Raw genomic sequence first — 12532 nt, forward strand, 5'->3', positions numbered from 1 at the left:
GGCCCTTCACCGTGGAGCAGATGGCGTCACCTTCACCGTGGAGCGGATGGCGTTGCCTTCGCAGTGGAGTGGATGGCGTCACCTTCACCGTGGAGCGGATGGCGTGGCTTTCACCGTGGAGCGGATGGCGTGGCCTTCACATGGAGCGGATGGGCACCTTCACCGTGGAGCAGATGGCGTCACCTTCACCGTGGAGCGGATGGCATCGCCTTCACATGGAGTGGATGGCGTCACCTTCACCGTGGAGCTGATGGCGTCGCCTTCACATGGAGCAGATGGGCACCTTCACCGTGGAGCGGATGGCGCCGCCTTCACCGTGGGGTGGATGGCGTCAACTTCACCGTGGAGCGGATGGCGTCGCCTTCACATGGAGTGGTTGGCGTCGCCTGGTCTGTGCCCATTGGCAATGCCAGAGGGGTCGAGTGCAGGACCACGCAGACTCGGCGTCACCCATCCAGCCCTCTGCCCTTCACCTAGCACCATTTGCTTCCTCAAATTTACCGTCTCCTGGGGCTAGCAGATGGCATAATGGTTATGTCTCTGGACTCCCACGAAGGGGAACACGGTTTGAGCCCTGGACCTGGCAACTTAAAACTCACACTGGGTGAGTTTACACGAGCTTACGAGCATACACGCCCTATAGCAAAAATATTTTTTTTCTTAAATAATTATTTTGTTTAGGGTCCGGCAGGTGGTGTGGTGGATAAGGGCGCTGGATTCCCACATGGCAGACCGTGGTTCAAGTCCCAGACCTGGTGGCTTGCTTTCTCGCTTTCCCTTTCTCTCTCTCTGGTTGAATTAAAAGATAACAATAATCAATGGAGTTGAATAAATAAATAATTCTTTTTTTCTTTAAAAAGAAGTATTTTGTTTAACATATTGTATTTATTTTCTTTTTCCTAATATGACCAGAGAGGGACAGAGTGAGAGAAAGTGAGAAAGCAAGCCACCAGGTCCAGGACTCGAATCGCGGTTGGCCATGTGGGAGTCCAGCGCCCTTAACCACCATGCCAACTGCTGGACCCTAGCAAAAATCTTTTTTTAAAAATCCCACCTCCCGGTGGCAGGTGGCAGAAAGGACATCAGCTCTTAACCCCTGGGTTGACAGGTGCCCCACAGGACAGCAGCCTCCTGAGCTGTTCGCCAAACCCCCGAAGGGTCTAGACGGTCTCCCAGCAGGGCAGGGCCAGGGGCCCCTCAAGAGTGTACCAGGTAGGACATGTATTAACCAGTTTTCTGACGGAGACCCCACTCCTGGGTCCCTGCCCCATGCCAGGGGCCGAAGCGAGACGAGCGTAGAGCGGCGTCCTGGTGCTCTCCTGCTCCTCTCTGCACTCCTGGTGCCCAGCCCCCGGGCCTTGGCCCTGCCTGCTCTTCACCGCCCCCACCCCGTCCTCCCACCCAGGGCAAGACCCTCCCAGCACAGCGCAGGCTGGGAAGGGGCGACCTGCAGCTTCTCCCTGTCGGTGTCACGGGGCAGGCCCGAGGGGCTGGTGCCCCTTGCAGAGCCCAGGAGATGCGGGTGCTCGGACAGCGCCCCGAGGACCAGGGCTCCAGGTCAGGGTTGGGGGCTCTCTCCTGGGCTCCCCACGCCGGGACCGGCTCCTGGCCGTGGCCCAGCTCGAGCTGGATTCTGCCTTCCGCAAAGCACAGGTCGTCCAGGGCGGCTCCGGTCTAGTCCTCCTGCTCTTTAACAGTTGAACTGAGGTACAATGAACTACGAGGAAGGCCAGGTTTAAAGAGCGCAGCGTGATTAATTGGGATCTGTGTACGCTGCTCTTAAACCGTGTCAAAATCAACAAGGGTCACCGCCCCCGGCAACTGCCTCCAGCCCTCTTGGAATCAATCCCTTCCTCCTCGCCTGTCTCCAGGCAATTCATCTTTCTGTCACTGTCGATTAGCTTGCGGTTTCCAGAATTTTACACGGCAGTATAATCACACCGCTGGGCCGCTAGCAGGATTCAGTATGTGGCCAGGTAGTGGCCAGGAGGCAGGGCACTCTGCGGGGCGGACTCACAGGCCAAGGTTCTGTGTTTACGCCCAGAGACCTCTCTGAACAGGTCAAGCGTGCGCACACGTACCCATGACTGGGCTGCTAAAGTTGGGGGTAGGTTACGGCGTGAAAGACCCTGCTCGGATGTCTCTCTCTCTCTAATGGAAGAGAGAAAGTTTCAACAAAATACTGAGAACTTAAGGCTGGCTCCGTGGTGCAACAGTAATGCGTGGCTCAGGTGATGCCGGATCCCACGCGGCCACTGCAAGGGGAATCCCTGGCCTGGTTGGCCTGGAACGAACACACACACACACACACACACACACACACATGTGCCCAAGCTCCAGCAAATGGGAGGAAGGGATCGTGGCACGTCCAGACCCTGCGGAGACTCCGTCTCTCTTCCCTATGTTCTGGCATGTGCATACACACACTCTATAATGAATTAAAATAATAGTAATAATTTAGTCTTTTTTAAAATAATAATTTATTTAGCTATTTATTTGTTGTGATTTTCAAGCCGCCGGGTCCAGGACTCAAACTGCAGTCGACCATGTGGGAATCTAGTGCTCCAAACACCATGCCACCTCCAGCCCCCATTTAGACCTTCTTTTTTTTTTTTTTTTTTTTTTGAGAGGTTTTTCACTATAGGGCGCGTGCGCTCGCCAGATAGAGAGAGACAGAGAGACAAAAAGCGAGAAATCACCCCCCAGGGGGGATGGTCACGCCGCAATCCCTTCTCCTCCATTCTCCGCTCGGGATCTTGGGCACGCACGCACACGCACCCAGCGTGAGTTTTAAGTCACCGGGTCTGGGACGTGAACCGTCGTCGACTACATGGGAGTCCAGCGACATAGCCATTACGCTAACTGCTGGTCCCAGTCCTTCTTAATTAGCATGATTATTCCATTATAGGGCCCTGTCACAATTGGTGTGTTTAGCTACCACAAATAAAGCTGCTATGGTACTAGCCTGTGGCATGGTGATTAAGGCAGCTGGATCCCACGGGGCCAGCTGACCAGTTTGAGTCCAGGACCCGCTTGAAAATCACACTGGTCGAGTCAGTGCATGTCCATAATCCCTGGAGGGGGATGGAGGAGGAGAGATGGCGCCCCCCTTTTGGGGGTGATTTTGCCCTCCCTCCAAGTGCCCTATGGCAAAAAAAAAAAAAAAAAAACTAAAAAAGAAAAAGAAAAAGAAAAGAAAGGAAAGAAGGAAGGCAGAAAAAGAAACCCACCAGAGTGGGAGAAGGGGCTTGGGGAAAACAATTTAATAGACACGGGCATGGAAGGTTGTCTGCAGAGGACGATGTGGATGGCAGTATCTTGGACGTGCTTGACATGCAATGTATGTATGCTTCGAAAACCATATTGTATTCTGGGAACCAGCAGTTGGCGTAATGGCTATGTTGCTGGACTCCCACGTAGTCGACCGCGGTTCGCGTCCCGGACCCGGTGGCTTCAAACTCACGCCGGGTGAGTGTACATACATGCCCAGGATCCTGAGAGGAGAATGGAGGAGAAGGGATTGCGGCGTGACCATCCCCCCGGGGGGTGATTTCTCCCTTTCTGTCTCTATGTCTCTCTCTGTCTGTCTGGCGAGCGCACGTGCCCTATAGCGAAAAACCTCTCAAAAAAAAATATTGTATTCTGTAAAGATGTACAGTTACATGCAAATAAAAATTAAAAATTATATAAAACAATAAGTGGTAATTATAAAAATAAAAAAATGAAATAGGCACTCTTCTTCTTGTGGGGACAAAGGAAAAGAAAATGACCAGCTGCTTTCTGCTCACACTCCCTCTGGCACTGCGTGGGAGCCCCAGCTGCTCCTGTTCCCACCAGCACTTGATAACGAGTCCGCTCTTTAGTTCACACTCTTGTCGTTTTTTACGTTTTTGTTGTTGTTATAGGGCTTGTGTGCTTGCTTAAGAGAAACAGATGGAAAGTGAGAAATCATGCCAAGGTAGATGGTGGCCTCCTGTAGTCCCTTCTCCTCCATTCCCTTCTCAGGACTCTGGGCATGCACACACACAAAATGTGATTTTTCAAGCTGCTGGGTCCAGGACTCGAACTGCACAGCCAGCCATGTGAGATCCACCACACTACCTGCTGGCCCTAGCTCCGACGTCCCCATAGGTGGTAGCAGTTTCTCTCTGTGGCTCTCTTTCCCCTAGGGACAAGGATGTTGGGCACCTTCTCGGGTGACTATTTGCCATCTACAGCTAATCTTTTCTTTGGGCTGTTTTCTCACCGCGTTTAAGAGTTCTTTCTGCATGCCTGATACAGTTCAACCAGAAATGTGCTTCGCAAAGAGCGTCTCTTCGGCCATTTTTGTTTGTTGTTCTTCCAAAGAGCACGAGTTCTTGGTCTGGCCCATGGCCTCATGGCGTCATGTCCTTGTGGTTAAGGGAGCCGGATCCCACTTGGCCAACTGCAGTTTGAGTCCTGGAACCTGCAGCCCGAGAAACACACCAGGTGTGTGAGCGTGCCCCAAATCCAACGTGGTGGAGAAATGGAAAAGGGACTGCGACGTGCCCAGGCCCCACGGCAGAGGCTCTCTCCCTCTCTGTCTCTGATGTGTGCGCGTGCCCCTGACAACAGTGACAGGATCAAAGAACAGAAGTTCTGCATTTCCACGCAGTCTGGGTTTTTTTTTTTTTTTTTTTTTGGCTGAATTTCCTACTTGTATATTCAGTTGTCGACTTGACAAAGCTATTTGACACATCCAACAAGAGTTCTTGAACGCCCCTGGCCCCTCCCCTCACCTCTTCCTCTATTTCCCTTCTCAGTGATTGGCAAGTCTGTTCTTGCAGTGCCTTAGGCTGAAATGTTATTGCTATTAGCTACACTTCTCTCCCGGCGTGAGTTTTAAGCCACCGGGTCCGGGACGCGAACCACGGTCGACTACGTGGGAGTCCAGCGACATAGCCATTACGCTAACTGCTGGTCCCAGATGCAGTCTGTTGATGAACGTCTCTCTTATGAATCATGCGTTTGGGGTTGTACCTAAGAAACGTCCATTTCCGTTCCAGGCCCAGCCACCAGGCCCGTAGGTCCTGCTGCCAGTCAATGCTCATGATGGGCTGAGCTAGAGGGGGCGGGCAGGGTGTGGGGGAGGCCGGTAGGTGGAGGGGCTTCGGTCCTAGGTGTGGGAAGACAGCGGTCCTGGGGAACAGAGCTCCAGGTAGCCGGGATCCTACGCCGACGGTGCCGGAGGTCTGCCGGGGGAGGTGGGGGAGCGGGAGCAGCTGCCATGAACGCAGGGACAGGCGGCACGTGGGGCTGGGATGCTTCGTCTCCTGCCATCGGGTGAAAGGCTCTCCTCTCCTTTCCTCCTCCTCCCCTCCTGCCTCTCCCTCTTCTCCTTCCTTCTGTCTTCCTACCTGCTTCTCTTTCTTGTTTTGTTTGTTTGTTTGGTTTTTCATGAGATACCACCCCCAACGGGGTCCTGAACCCACAATCCACCCCCAGCTTCAACCGGTTGCCAGTCGCATGTGTGCGACGTCCAGCGTGCCCAGGAAGGTCTCCAGCTGGGACCAGGAGCCGTCCCACGCCGGTCCACTCTCTGTCTCACTGCCGCGCCTTCCCTGTGGCCCTGCTCCTGGGCTCTCCTTTCTCGAGGGGTCTCGGCATGCCCCGGGACACCAGCCTCTTCTATCCTGTGGCTGCATTTTCCTATGAATCCTGACTTTTTGTCCTTTGTCCCTGCACCCATTTACAGGCTTTGACCAAAGCCACCGTGGAATGTCACTCCCCCGGCTCCCAGGCCCTGGCTCTCTACCCAGGGACCTCAGACTCGCTGGGAAGGATCAGAGTCGTCCTGGCCGGGAAGAGGCGGGTCTGGACCACCTGACCTCTGGAGGAACCATCTCAAACCTCCCAATGTAACCTGTCACCCTTGGCTCTGCGAGGCCTCCCTGCAGTCTCTGGAGCACAGCCGAGAGTCCTTAGATTTGGGGGCCAGTAAAGGCACCTCAGAGCCACTCCCAGCTGCCGACCTGTCTCTGAGCCTCTGTTTCCCCTTCCAGAAGGTGGGGAGAATAATTAGGTCATCACAGCCTGCAGGAGAAGCAGAGGAGGGATCCTCCTGTGCGGGGTCTTCAGCCGGAGCCTGGAAAGGACTCTGGTCCCCCAGTTCCCTAGTCTGCCCCTCCTGCACTCAGCCCTCTGGGTAGCAGTGCTGGCCAGAGAGTTATCCAGAAGGCAGTTGTGGGAGCCCGGCAGTCCAGAACACACCTGGCCAGGATCCGGCCACTGAAAAGGCAGCCATTCAGGGCCGGCTTGGACGGGCGCCGGGGACAGAGACAGGGAGCCCTGTGCGCTGCAGAGGCAGGAGGCTCCGCGTGGCCGCGCCCGGGCTGAGCTCCCGGCCAGAGTGGGGAGGCCGGCTCCTGGGGCGGGAGGTGCCAGGAGGGAAGACTGAGCTAGTGTTTGAGGCCGAGGGGCTGAAAGGAGGCTGTGTGTACCCCGGCCAGCTCCCAGGCCGAGGCGGGAGGTGAGTCACTGGTGTCTGGGGGAGGTGCAGCCAGCTGGGCCGGCAGAGGGGGGCCCACCCGCGTGTGAAAGCCTGTTGGTTAGAGCTTGGACGCGTGTGCTGGGGTGGGGCTGGGGCTTTGCAGCCAGGGCCAGCACACCCTGTCACCCTCTGACCAGGGCCGTGGCAAGCCTGCCCTCCTCCCTGCCAGGGTCTGGCCCCTCCAGCGCCTGGTGCTGGCGATTCATCCCTCAGATATTCAATCCACGGGCGTCCATGGCTTCTCTCCTGCGTGCTATCCCCAGGAAGCAGAAAGGCTCTTCCCACTCTCGGTTGTGCCAGCGTGTGGGGCAGGTGGAGGAGGGGCAGGTGGCAGGCCTATGCAAGGTGAGGCCATCCATGAAGGGAGCTCTTATTCCACAGGAGGGACATTTGAGGAGGGTTTTGAGGAATGAGCAGGAGTTCACCTGATTCAACTCGATTCCGAAGTGGGGAGGGCATATTTGTGCAGAAGGAAGCTGGGGTTTTGGTGCATGGGAGGAAGTGGCCAGAGCTGCTGGAGGAGGGGCCGGGGCCCACACAGGCAGCGTTCAGGGTCTGTGGGCAGTGCCCAGAGGGTCCTGAGGAAGGGGAGGACCAGAGGCCACGCACAGACACAGCACGGGCAGCCTGGGCCTGAGCCCATCCCGAGGGCCAGCCAGGCAGGGCTTCACGGGTAGCAGATGAACTGGATGGGGGAGGTCTCTCCCAGGGGAAAGGCAGAGCATGTGTGCGAGTGTGTGCGAGTGTGTGAGGGTGTGTGTGTGTGTGAGGGTGTGTGTGTGAGGGTGTGTGAGTGTGAGGGTATGTGTGAGGGTGTGTGGGTGAGTGTAAGTGTGTGTAAGTGTGAGAGTGTGTGAGTGGGTGTGAGAGGGTGTGTGAGTGCATGAGGGTATGTATATGAGGGTGTGTGGGTGTGAGGGTGTGAGGGTGTGTGAATGAGGGCATGAGAGTGTGTGAGGGTGTGTGTGTGTAAGTGTGTGAGTGTGTGTAAGTGTATGTGAGAGAGTGTGTGAGTGTGAGAGGGTGTGTGAGTGTGAGGGTACGTGTGAGGGTGTGTGTGTGAGAGTGTGTGAGGGTGTATGTGTGAGGCTGTGTGAGTGTGAGGGTATGTGTGAGGGTGTGTGGGTGGGTGAGAGTATAAGTGTGTGTAAGTGTGAGAGTGGGTGTGAGTGGGTGTGAGAGGGTGTGTGAGTGTGTGAGGGTATGTATATGAGGGTGTGTGCGTCTGAGTGCATGAGGGTATGTATATGAGGGTGTGTGAGTGTGTGGGTGTGTGGGTGTGAGGGTGTGTGAATGAGGGCATGAGAGTGTGTGAGGGTGTGTGTGTGGGTGAGAGTGTGTGAGAGTGTGTGTGCGTAAGTGTGTGAGTGTGTGTAAGTGTATGTGAGTGTGTGAGTGTATGTGAGTGTGTGAGAGGGTGTGTGAGTGTGAGAGGGTGTGTGAGTGTGAGCGGGTGTGAGAGTGTGTGTAAGTGCATGTGAGTGTGAGAGGGTGTGTGAGGGTGTGTGTCTATGAGCATCACGTGTGTGTCCCTCCGTGTACCAGCAGCCACATGCTGGTCCTGGCACCTCCCCTCCCCAGGAGCCTGGCCACAGCCCTGCTGCCCTCACTAGCCAGGCCCAGGGACAGGGCAGAGAGCTGCCACCTCTGCGGGCCAGCTGGGCGCTCCCACCCTGGAGAGGAGGACTCCTCAGGGAATCCTGGGCTGCCCAGGCTGCCTCCCCTTTAGCTTCTGCTTTGGGGGCTCTCAGCCTTCAGGATTTGTTTGGAAGGATGAGTGTCCTGGGGGTTTGGGGTGAGTGGCCTAGCCCGGGCAGGTGTGTGGGTATCGCTGAGCGCTGGCCTGGGCTTTCTTCATAGCAGCAGCTCCTTTGAGGGGCTGCCCCCTCAGGCTATTCCCAAGGGACTGCTCATCCCAGGCCCTGGCCTAACCACAGGAGGGGGACAGCCCCAGACCAGGCCAGAGCGCACGACCCCTGAGGCAGAACTGTAGGCCCGGGATTGGGTGCAGGGCTGAAGGTGGCCAGTGAAAGTCCTTTCCTGAATTTACATATGGAAGGCGGGGGGTGGAAGGGAGATTTTTCCTTGGGGGTCCCCACGTTGGGGTGGTGCCTGCCTGAAGCTGTTCATAAACCCGCTGCAGTGCCTGGGCCAATTCTCCCATTCCTGGCAGCAAAGATGACCTGTCTTTGAAGGGAGCAGGTCATTTTTTTCTTTCTTTCTTTTTTTGGAGAGGTTTTTGCTATAGGGCACGTGTGCTCGCCAGACAGACAGAGAGAGACAGAGAGACAGAAAGCGAGAAATCACCCCCCAGGGGGGATGGTCATGCCGCAATCCCCTCTCCTCCGTTCTCCTCTCGGGATCTTGGGCACGCACGCACACGCGCCCGGCGTGAGTTTAAGTCACCGGGTCCGGGATTCAAACCGTGGTTGACTACATGGGAGTCCAGTGACATAGCCATTATGCCCACTGCTGGTCCCCAGAGAGCAGGTCATTTTATTCCTTCACTCACATGACAAGCCGAATGACACAAAAATAGTTTCTGAATATATTGGTTTATTACAGCACATGCCCACACACAAGAAAGGCACAAGCAAAAGTAAAATATAATAAAATAAGTAAATGTAAATGTTTCATAGACAGGGACCAGCAGTTGGTGTAATGGCTATGTCGCTGGACTCCCATATAGTCGACCGCAGTTCAAATCCCGGACGTGGAGGCTTAAACTCATGCCGGGTGCGTGTGCGTGCGTGCCCAAGGTCCCGAGAGGAGAATGGAGGAGAAGGGATTGCGGTGTGACCATCCCCCCTGGGGGGTGATTTCTCGCTTTCTGTCTCTATGTCTCCCTCTTTCTGATGCGTGCACACGCCCTATAGCGAAAACTCTCAATAGAAAACGTTTAATAGACAAAGGGCACTTGTGCTCTTCAGAGAGGGGGGAAGAGAAGCCCGAAAGGGGCGTGGTCACGCCGTAACCCTTCTCTTTTCTCCTCTCGGGACTTTGAGCAAGTACGCATGTGTCTGGTGTGATTTTCAAGCTGCCAGGCCCAGGACTCGAACCGTGCAGTCAGCCATGTGGGATCCAGACACCTTAATCACTGCGCCACTGGCCAGCCTAATACCTACCTTTCTCCTGCTCCTTGCGGAAGAAGCCAGGGTGCCCTCAAGTGAAGGTTCTGCCCAGACTCCAAGCAGACCTTCCATGCTTTGAAGACACTGACCCCCACCCTCTGACTCTCCCTCCCCTCTTCCTCCCCCCTCTCTACCTCTCCATCCCGGCTTCTTCCTCTTCTCGCCAACCCCAAAGGGAGGGCCCATTCCTCAGGGAGCCGTGTCCTTTCTCTGCTCCTGCTTCCCTGGGCCTGGGGCCTGGGGCCTGCTCCTGGCCAGCTTCATAGGGCAGCCCTCTCCAGACGCTGCTTGGGGTGGAGAGTTGCCCGTGGACACTCCTCCAGTGTAGTGTCCCCTGGACTCGGCAGCCTCGGGTCCCTGCAGGCCCCTCTGGCACCACCCCTGCAGGTGGGTCAGGCTTTCTGCAGTGTGTCTCTGAGGACCAGAGATATCAATCCCTTCTCCTCCATTCTCCTCTCGGGACCTTGGGCATGCATGCAAACGCGCCCAGCGTGAGTTTAAGCCGCCGGGTCCGGGACTCAAACCGGGTCGACTACATGGGAGTCCAGTGACATAGCCATTACGCGCTAACTGCTGGTCCAAATTTACTCATTTATTTTTAATTTGACCAGAGGGGGAGAGAGAGAGACAGGAGAGAAGGCAGACCGCCAGGTCTGGGACTTGAACCTCAGTCGGCCATGTGGGAGTCCAGCACCCCCAACTACCACACCACCTGCCAGTCCCCATTCTGGCTCATTCTGGCTGCGACCTAATGACCTTATGACAGGGACATGAACACCCCACACTCCTGCTGCCTGCCCAAGGAGTTCACTTTGTCTCCCCCACCTCCCTCTGTAATGTCCACTCCACTTGCAGGTGACCCGCCCTCCGCCCAAGGCTCAAGCAGCCCAGCCTTGCTTCCAGACAACCCACAGGAATCTGCCAGAGGGCCTTGCCCTCGGGGCTGCGAAGGGACCTAAGCAGATGTGGTGAGGAGGGGCGGGTGGGATCAGTGCTTCAGGGCAGGGTTGGCCTGAGGCCAGCTGTCAGTGACGAGGAAGCTGACCAGAGCTCCCCTGCTCCGGGACTCTGTGTGGTTGCTGTCGGCCCATTTCCCCATTCGAGTTGACCTGGACCCAGAGCCCACGATGACAGTCCGGACTGGGCTGGATTCGCCAGCAGACTCTTGGCCGACTGGGGCGGTCTCGGGCCTGCGGGTAGGCCTGCTGCGCTGACCCCGTTACGGCAGGCCGCCCCACCCAGCCGGTGTGGGAGACGCCCCTGTGTCGGAGACGCCACTGTGTGGCCCTCATGTGCGTCATCTCACACAACCCCACGCAGACAGGAAGCCAAAGTCTCAAGGGATAAGTCACCTGCCCCTAGTGACAGCCAGGAAGTGCAGGGCCCTGACCCAATGCACACCCTCTAGTCCCCAAACCTGCCTCAAAACCCCTTCCCAGAGGCCTCACAGGCCCCTGAGGAGACCCCACAGCACCCAGGGGTGAGGTCAGCGCGGAGGCCAGGTGGGCCGGCCTGAGCAGGGCCCTGGAGGACTCAGTGTAGGCCGGCCCTAGCCCTCCCCAAACACACCCTTGCAGGGCAACCAGGGAAAATCGATGCTGTGTCCTGTGGGGACCAGGGGGCAATGGGGCCCAGGGACCAGTGCTGCGGGCTACAGGTCAGGCCTGCTGTCGCCCCTGTTCTTCAGAGGGGTCATGGGGCCGTGACAGAGGGTGCTGGCCTCCAGAGTCTCCAGACTCCATCCCAAGGAAAGACGCTTAACATTCCCTGGCAAAGCCTACAAATCCCAGGAAATTCCACTTTAAGTTTTCCTCCCCCTCCAGGGGCTCTTGAACCTTAGGAAACCACTAAAGGGCTCTTCATTCCAGCCTCAGGGGCTGTGGGACACAGTTGGAGCCTCCTGGCCTCCCAGTCCCTGGAAGAAGGACTGGAGGAAGGGCTCATGGCCTGCCTCTGGAACCAGGCAGGCCTCCTGGATTTGCTTACTATGGGACCTCACATATTGGGTTTTCTGTTCTCTGCGCCTCCACTTCCTCCTTTGTGAGGTAGGAATAATACTACTACTACTTCCCTCTGGGAGTAAATGAGTCAGTCATGCATGGGCCTAGCAGGGGCTTGGCAGAGTGACCGCCGGATGGATGGCAGCTGTGACCTCGGGACCACAGGATGCTTGGTGTGGAGTCTGGGCATTTCTGAGACCCCACCGCATGTTTAGCGCTGGGTCCCCAGAAGGAGACCGGAGGAGCTGACATCTGAGCAACAGCAGGAGCAGGCTGAGTGAGGCAAGGAAGCCACCCCATGGGACAACTGTCGCCTCTATCCTGTCTGCCAAGAATGGCCCCTGCGGATGGACGTCTGTGCCGCCCACTCCCCTAGAGGAGCTGGGCCTGGCACACACGGGTTAATAAATGCTTGAGACAAAAAAGGTTGTGAGTGAATTCTTTGCTGATGGATGAAAAGGAGACTGGGCGCAGGCAGGAGGCGGGGCCCAGGTGTGTGGGGGCCCTCTGGGGTGCAGACCTCCAGAGCTGTGCCGGGCGCCTCCTGCTTCTCCAAGGCGCTTAGGGATGGGCCTTTGCCCAGCCCTTCTTCCCTTAAGTAGCCGCCCGAGCCCCCCATAAGCCCCTGCGTGTGCTGGGGTCGGGGGACCCTGCCCGGGAAAAGCCACAGGGACGGGCAGAGGGACCGTCTGCCTCTGCCTCTCACCAAGTCCAGCTGGGGCCAGAGGAAGCGGCGGGGCGTGCGGCGCCCGGGGGCTCGGAGGTGGGCGGGTGTCCGGGTTCCACACGCGGCCCAGAGGGGCTCCCCGGGAGAGACTCCGCGGGGGAGGGGTGGGGTGCAGGTGACCCTCGGGCTCCGAAGTCCCGCCCCACGCCCGTGCCGGGCGCCT

The sequence above is a fragment of the Tupaia chinensis genome, unplaced genomic scaffold (assembly GCF_000334495.1).
Source record: "Tupaia chinensis unplaced genomic scaffold, TupChi_1.0 Scaffold149383_1, whole genome shotgun sequence".
In the NCBI taxonomy this organism is placed as follows: Eukaryota; Metazoa; Chordata; class Mammalia; order Scandentia; family Tupaiidae; genus Tupaia; species Tupaia belangeri.